The 8,418-nt window shown below is 41.4% G+C and overlaps 1 protein-coding gene across 2 annotated transcripts in view; it reads right to left on the bottom strand.

Moving 5' to 3' along the window:
- Positions 1 to 7,992: 7,992 nt before the first annotated feature.
- LOC147635060 (uncharacterized) overlaps positions 7,993 to 8,418 on the bottom strand; it is a 1,589-nt gene continuing 1,163 nt past the window's right edge. For both annotated transcript variants that reach the window (XM_086803469.1, XM_086803470.1), the window contains exon 2: positions 7,993 to 8,418. This exon is cut by the window's right edge and continues 820 nt beyond it. The gene's annotated coding sequence lies outside the window, so the exon portion shown is untranslated.

Genomic DNA, 8,418 nt, shown 5'->3' with positions numbered 1-8,418 from the left:
AATTGGCATTGATGAGATGACCTCCCAGATTCTTGTTTGTTCCAACTTGACATGGTGCCTAAGTCGAGCGAGGATATTTTAGACTATCTAGCGAATTGTTTTTCGCAAGACCGACCTTTGAAAAAGGGTAAAATGCGTCGGCTTATTAAGCTGGCCGCACCTTATCAATTGATTGATGGAGAATTATATAAGCTAGGCAAGGATGATATCCTGAGAAGATGTGTGCGAGAAGATGAATTTGTCATGGTATTAGAAGAAGCAAACTTAGGAATAGCCAGAGGACATTTCACTAAAGAATCTACAGCTCATAAAGTGCTTCAAGTAGGACTATGGTGGCCTATGTTATTCAGGGAGGCCATAAAGTTTGTGAAAAGATGCGAGGAATGCCAGAGATTTGCTATTCCACAACAAAAAGATAGGATGCCACTCACCCCTATAATTGTAAGACAACCCTTTGAGAAATGAAAGATTTATTTTGTTGGACCCATTAGTCCAGTAGCACATCCGTTTCACAAGCCCGATATGTGATAGTGGCCACATATTATTTCACAAAGTGGGCAGAGGCGAGGGCCTCTAAATGAGCCGATCTTTGAACCACAACCAAGTTCTTATATGAACAAATTATTTCTAGATTTGGTTGCCCAGTTGAATTAGTCAGTGATCGGGGTTCACATTTCATTAATGAGGTGATTGAACACTTTCTTACATGATTCCTTGTAGTACGTCGCAAATCATCACCTTATTACCCACCACAAGTAAATGGTCAAGCAGAGAGCACCAACAAGATTTTATGTGCTATCTTGAAGAAAATTTTAAAAGCCAGTCGCACAGATTAGGAACATAAGCTGACTGTAGCTCTGTGGGCTTATCATACATTGTATAAGGTAGCGTTGATGTGATAATACCAATGGAGTTTTTAGTTCCAAGCCTGTGAATTACAGTGTACAGGAAAGGCTTACTAAAAATGCATTAGGAGAGAGATTGGTTGATTTGGAAAAACCTGATAAAACTAAGCTAATTGCATCACATGGGCTTAAAACCGTGGGATTTTTGAATGTTAATATTTCTATAAGAAATAATCCCTTGGTTGGAAAGGTATTTGTCATGCCTGCAGGATCCATGGAGGAAGAGATGATTCTTGGACGATCCTAGATTTGCACTAGTAATTGTCACATCCAATGGGAGGAACGAGCAGCACACCTCAATGATGGTGGCAAGGAAACCATCACCATGCCATTATGGAGTCCATTAAATAAAGGAAAATAGGCAATGACATGTGACATGGAGCCGCTAATACCAAAGAAAGCAGAGGCCATAACAGAGAGAGCATCCACATCACAACCTCATCTCCATATAAGAAAACGACAATCAAAGCAGCAAAAGTATCTCGTATGTCAATGATATATAGAGAGAAGACCGCATGGGAATCTAGCCAAAAAAAGCCATGTTACAAGCAAGGGACCAGCAAGGCATCCCAAGGATAGGAAGAAGTATTCCAAGCAAGCCTGCACTCAACTCAGCATTCAAAAGCGGTCTGAAAGGACTTACTAGCAGCATAGGGCTACTATAAAGGGAATGCAACGGTATGGGTACCAAAGACCAATCCAAGACCCAATGCTGTGTGCACCTTTAGGACAACAAAAGAGGCCCATAAGCACAAACAAAATCAATTCACTACTAAATCAAGTGATAAAGAAGAACCAACATTGGTCTCGCAAAAGAAAGTTGTTCAATTAAGTAAACAAGGGAGTGCAACATTGCCAATGTCATCCACCAAGGAGAAAGAGCTGAACCAAATTATGGACTAGGGTAAAGAAGACGTGCACTCACATGTACAAGAAACAGATCAGCTTCACCAGGATTCAATGGATGCACTCCTACCCTGGATGAGGGAAAAATCCAAAGCTCTCACTCTGAGAACTGAAGTGGTTGCAACAACAAATACCCACAAGTTCTAAAGTACCCCATTGGTTTATTGTGGCAGTAAATGGAGAAGGATCATAAGAGGTACCCATCCCCAAGCAAGTGGGTACAAGGTATAAGAGTATGCTTGTCATGCCGTGAAACATGTTTATTTTTTCATGTGTATTCTTCTCCTCCTCTGAATGCATAATGTGTAGCCTTGAGTGTTTGAGCATATAGGAAGCCATAGGGTGTCAAAATTTACATCCAGAAGGGATCAAACAGTTTTATGCCATGATCTGGTCCTGGCTACTTCGTGATGTGAAACGCTCAAAATTGTCTCACGCTGTGAACCACTTCAAAATTGTCTCACGCCGTGAACCACTTCAAAATGGTCTCACGCCGTGAACCACTTCAAAATGGTTCACGTTATGAACTGAAACGGTCACAAGCCCTCCACCAATCGCACGCAAACATGTGGCATACCCATTTAAGCTGGCTTGCTGGGACCGATGGTGCCTGAATCATAAATACTTCTTCTTTCCCTTTTTGTACATTTTTTTTGACCTCCTCTGTGTGATCGTCTTGCATTAGATCTTCATCGTCCTACAGTGCTCTTCATGGCCTGTTGGTTTGCATCCACCTCGGTGTTTGTCCCTTCTTCCTTGTGCTTGCGACCGTCGATCTCAGGTAGGAGCACTTTATCCACCTTCATTTGTGTCATTTGTATGAATAAAATCATTGTGGCTAAAGATTAAATACATTTAAGTATTCCTAATTGATTCATATCTCCTTAATTGATTTCATTTGTTACTCCCCCCCCTTTTTGTTTTTCCAAATCATCAATCCATTGCATGTAAGAATGTAACATCTCCCCCCAAATCGCCTCACAAGAGCATGAACTCTTAACCCGTGAAATAGCGGTCTGCTATTTCATGGGGTCCACACTAACCCTTGGGTGGAATAACATTGCAATGAGCACTTAAAATTCATTGTTCATACCACACACACATCACTAACACTCCTTCTCTCACGGCTGCGTGCTAAGCCTCTCGTGGGTTAAGCATCTCATGTGCTAAGCCTCTTATGGCTTAAGCATCTCACGGATTAACCTCTCACACACTATTATTTCACGACTTGCACCTTCATGAATTACAGTTCATTCCCACACACACCCTTTATTGCTCACCCCACTAACACTCTTTACACACACACACACACACACACACACACACACACACACACACACACACACACACACACACATTTTTTAAAAAAAGAGGACCACGAGCTCCTACGAGTCATTACAAAATTGACGCTCTTTTCAATGCTATAGATGGCCTCCTCCACTACTTCAGATCCTGAAGTAGAAGGGAATCCAGCTGTCACTCAGGCTAGTACAACAGGGTCACCTGTGGTGGAAAGAAAGAAGAGAGCATCACGCGACACAAAACTCAGCTATCTTGGGCCATATGTGCAGAAGTTCAGGGCTATGTGATCAACACAAGGATATACAAACAGCTCAAGGAAAGTTTTTTTCTCTCCAGTACCACAGCCCAGGGTGTTTGTAGATATTGGAGGATACATAGGTCAAAAACAATCTGGAGAAGGTGTGCCTTGGATGAATGGCAGAGATCCTCCCTCGCGCTATCAACACAAACTTATGTGTGGAGTATTTGAAGGCATATGACAAGGCCACTAAGAGAGGTACAGTAATAAAGTCAGATGGCACAACTCAGCAGGTCCTCATCACAGAGGAGCTGATAAGTGACGCTTTGTAGTTGCCCCCATCAATCCCGGCACATGTACACAGTTTCAAGAAAATGCCCATGGAAGACACGCTAAAGAGGATTTATTATAACTCCAATGGGAAAAAATATGATAATATAAGGGATGAAGTAGATGAAAGGCTTGAAAAGCCATGTCCATGCTCATGTAGGTAAAACCCATGGTGGATAGGTATAACAGGGTACCCCTAAACCGCATCGCCAAGGTCCGTGAAGAAAAAGAAGAAGACTGGGCATGGTACATACATCGTGAAATGGAGAATTATCTTAAGTCACACCAATAAAAGGTGTGCTCAGCCATGTAGCTAGCCTTCCAATTCCATTGTTTTTATCTACACTAACACTCTCTCTCCTTCAATATGAGATTAACCTCACAGAAGACCTCAGTTTAGGAGACCTTATACTCATCTGTTAGAATATGGAAAGAGATGCTGACCCCACCATCATAATTGGAATCCTTCGGGGAGATATAGTACTGACTGACCCAGCTAATATCTTTTTCTATCCCTTACATCCCATAGTGCTCAACCTTCATAGTTTGTGTCGGGTACTACAACAATCAGACATCTTGGATGACATTGTCGATAAACACAACCTATTTATGCCAAATGATATCCCAATAACAGTGGCCAACTATGAGGTTGTTGTAAGAAGTTATCAATGGGTCATTAGCCACGGTTGGATAGAAGTATATAATACCCATCAGCGTCTAAATCTTTCAGAATCCACTTTATATCATCCTTTTGGTATTATAAAACTCTATCAAAATATCCATAAGCATTTGGAGTCTATGCTTACAATTGTGGTTTATAATTTTGAGAAACAACATATTAAATATCCTAATATAACACCAGAAGATATAATTGAACTCCAAGAATTTATGAAAAGTAACAAGCCCACCCAGCCACCCTCAAATTCAAGAGAGGGTTAAGAAGAGACACAAGACTCCTCTATTTCAACGACTTATCCTGTGTTCTCTTCCATCGCAAGTAAATTACTAAATCCCTTTTCGAGTGTAGCTCCTACTAATCCATCTGAGAGAGGCAGATTGCACGTTTTCTCGCTTACCTTCTATCCCTATATTCCCACTAACCCTGGCTGGGAAATGCATCAGATGGATGTCAAGAACGCATTTCTGAATGGAGATCTACAAGAGGAAGTGTACATGGCACAGCCAGAAGGGTATGTACACCCTAGATATCCCACTCACGTATGCAGATTGAAAAAGGCATTGTATGGTCTAAAGCAAGCACCTCGTGCTTGGAGTGATAAGATGAGCAGATATCTTATCTCACTTGGTTTTCAGATTTCTACAACAGATTCTTCACTCTATGTGAAGAAGACACAGCATGGGATTGTTTTACTAGTCATCTATGTGGATGACTTGATTATCACAGGTGATCATGGTGCAGATGTGATGCATGTCAAGAAAGCTTTGAGTGGGCAATTTGACATGAAAGATCTTGGTGAGTTGAGATACTTCCTTGGAATTGAAGTGGTGAAAGATCATGCAGGTACTTGGTTAGTACAGCGCCAATATGCATTGGATATGTTGGCGAAGTATGGCATGACAGGGTGTAAGCCTATGAGTACACCATTGGAGCAAAATGTGAAGTTGCGGGCTGATTATGGCGAGGAATTGGATGATCCTTCTATGTACAGGAAGATGGTTGGTAGTATCATATATATGACTATCACACGCCCGGATTTGAGTTATGCTGTGGGGCTAGTCAGCCAGTTTATGCAGAGCCCCAGGAAACCGCATTTGGATGCAGTGAGACGCATCATGAGATATGTGAAAACCACAGCACATTATGGTTTATTTTATGAGAGTGGTAAAAGCTTGGACATACATGGCTACACAGATGCTGATTGGGCAGGTAGCGCATATGACAGGAGGTCTACTAGTGGATATGCTTTTACACTTGGAAGTGCTGTGGTGAGTTGGAGTAGCAAAAAGCAACCTACAGTTGCTTTATCCAGTACAGAGGCTGAGTACAGGGGTGCAGCCATTGCTACTTGTGAGGCTATATGGTTAAAGAGTCTCTTGACAGATTTATGTGAGCCTATTGATGGCAAAGTTGTCATTCATTGTGACAACATGAGCAGTATACAGTTGGCAAAGAATCCAGTGTTTCATGCAAGGACCAAACACATAGAGGTCTATTATCACTTTGTCAGAGAGAAGGTGCTGGATGGTACAGTTGATCTTCACTATGTGAAGACTGATGAGCAGGTGGCAGACATCTTTACGAAGCCACTTAGCAGGGAGAAGTTTGAGTACTTCCGGACTATGTTGGGAGTACATGGGATGAGCTTGAGGGGGAGTGTTGAGAGTCTTGATATCCCAAGCTCATCTACATCTTCATCGGCAATACATCATGAGCTTGAGAGGGGCTGTTGAGATTCAAGCTCGATGTCAGTATGAGCCAGCTATGTTATGTGCTGGCAGATTAGGTAGGAACATGTGTGAGACATAAATGACCGCGTGTCCAGCTGGTCATAGTGTGTGGACATTAGCTAGGGTTAGTAGAGTGTGGACACAACTCATTGTGTGTTGTGTGGATTATGGATTAGTGCATTATGCTTTGTGTGAGAGTGGACATGGCTTCCCTCTATGGTTAGGGTTTGCAATATACATTAGGGTTTGCTCCTGTGTGTGTGTCTCCTCCTCCTCTACCGTTCTTTCAACATTCTGGAGATTGTACTCTTCACTCATTAGCAGCCCTTTCTTACAGGTGTCATTTTTGTGGTGCAATGATTTGGAAGTGTGAGACGTTAAGAAAGCTTGGAGAATATGTGGGAAAACAGTGTTATGGAAGTGGGAATGTCTCTTTATTGCCATTGGAAAATCCACCTCCTGCATTGGTGGAGTTGTTGCTAGGTAATGATAATGCAAGTAAGGAATATAGAAAGAATATACGCTCTTATAATAATGCCTTGGTATTTGTTTCACTGGGTGCTCACTTGGATAGTTAATTCACTAGGGAAGGAGGAGTATTCAATTTTCGAATCCATGGTACCACCTATCATCGTGTTGGTTCTTTCATACCTGATGAAACCCAAGATGCAGCTCCTCGATTTGCTCAGCTTTATGTGTATGATACTACAGAGCATGAATTAGAGAATAGACTTCATGTGATGCCCTCTTTAAATCACAACATTGTTGAAAGGTTACAAACAATGATATATGTACATAATCCATATGCCCGTGCACTTTGTTTAATGAGAGAAATGTTGCTGTCAAGTCCACATGTAGATTTGAGAATGGTCATCATTGAAGCTCGATCAACCTGACGACAATACTTGGTCCCTACAGGAAGTGAGGTAGCAGCTATCATGCCGAGTCAAGGAGATGATTTTCATGTGGAGCATAGAGACATTCAAGTAATGTTACGCACAGGTGTTATAAGAAAATATCTAACTTGCATTGTCATATATGTCTCTATTATATGTTCTTCTATTTCCTCAAGGAGATGATAGTTGGCATGTTGAAATTCCAGTCAATGATAGGAATAGAGAAGGCTCAAATGAGGATACAAAGACCCTAACTCAACGACAATATTATGCTTATAGACCACAAATTAGAGGGAAGATACAAATGCATGCCTTCTATGCGATGGTTGTCTTTTGCAACAGTACATTGTTGATGCATTTAGTAGCATGGAAGAACCTAGATTAGAACGGATACACGATAACCAGAAAGCATTACGTGCTGAAGTATACCAGGGTTTTGCAGATATGGTTAATTTAAGCGATGGAATTAATAGAGTCTTTACAGGCAGGGTGGTATTGCTGCCATCTAGGGGACCTAGATATATGCATCAATTTTACCAAGATTCAATGGCTATTTTTAGAAAGATGGGTAAACCTGACCTATTTATCACCTTTACTTTTGCAATCCTAAGTGGGATGAAATAACCAATGCTTTATTGCCGGGTCAGGTTGCCTAAGATCGACCCGACTGACTAAGATCGACCCGACTTGATTGCACGAGTCTTCTATGAGAAGAATAAGGACATGAAGCACTTATTGGTAAAAAAAATCAATATTTGGAACGGTATTGAGATTTGTTTCTGTTATTGAATTTCAAAAAAGAGGCTTCAAGTTGCCACATGCACATATATTATTGATTTTGAAAAGTGGATGTAAACCGATCGGGATCCCTCACTATGATATGTTGGTGTGTGCTGAACTTCTTGACAAGGTGATGTTTCCAGAGTTGCACAGCATAATTAGACATTAAAATGTCCATGGACCATGTGGTGAACTGAATGTGCACTCTCCTTGCATGGTGGGGTAATGGAAGTTGTGAACATTGGTATCCTTGGAATTTTTGCAAGAGTACTAGCATTGATGACAATGGGTATCCAACTTACATGCGACGAGATGATGGTAGTTTCATCCAAGTAAAGGATCATAGGGTGGATAGTCGATGGGTTGTTCCATATAACCCTTTTCTCTCTTTGAGGTACAAAGCCCATATTAACGTAAATGTTGTAGTAGCTCCCAAGATATCCAATAAGCAATACAATCAATTCAATTCTCCCTATTCTGGGTAGAAAAGATGCTTACTCAGGTCGCTTCCAAACCCACCTAGAATAATTTGCTTATTTTCTACCATACTTAAAGATCGGCTTACACTTGACAATATGCCTACATACCCAATCTTGTGGAAAGGGCTTCCCAGCTCGTCTCCAAGGCACACAAGGATGTGGCGAAATACGTT

Source organism: Cibotium barometz, chromosome 10 (assembly GCF_041138505.1).
Source record: "Cibotium barometz isolate CiBa-2024 chromosome 10, ASM4113850v1, whole genome shotgun sequence".
In the NCBI taxonomy this organism is placed as follows: domain Eukaryota; kingdom Viridiplantae; phylum Streptophyta; class Polypodiopsida; order Cyatheales; family Cibotiaceae; genus Cibotium; species Cibotium barometz.
This window is presented reverse-complemented; position numbering and strand designations above follow the sequence as displayed.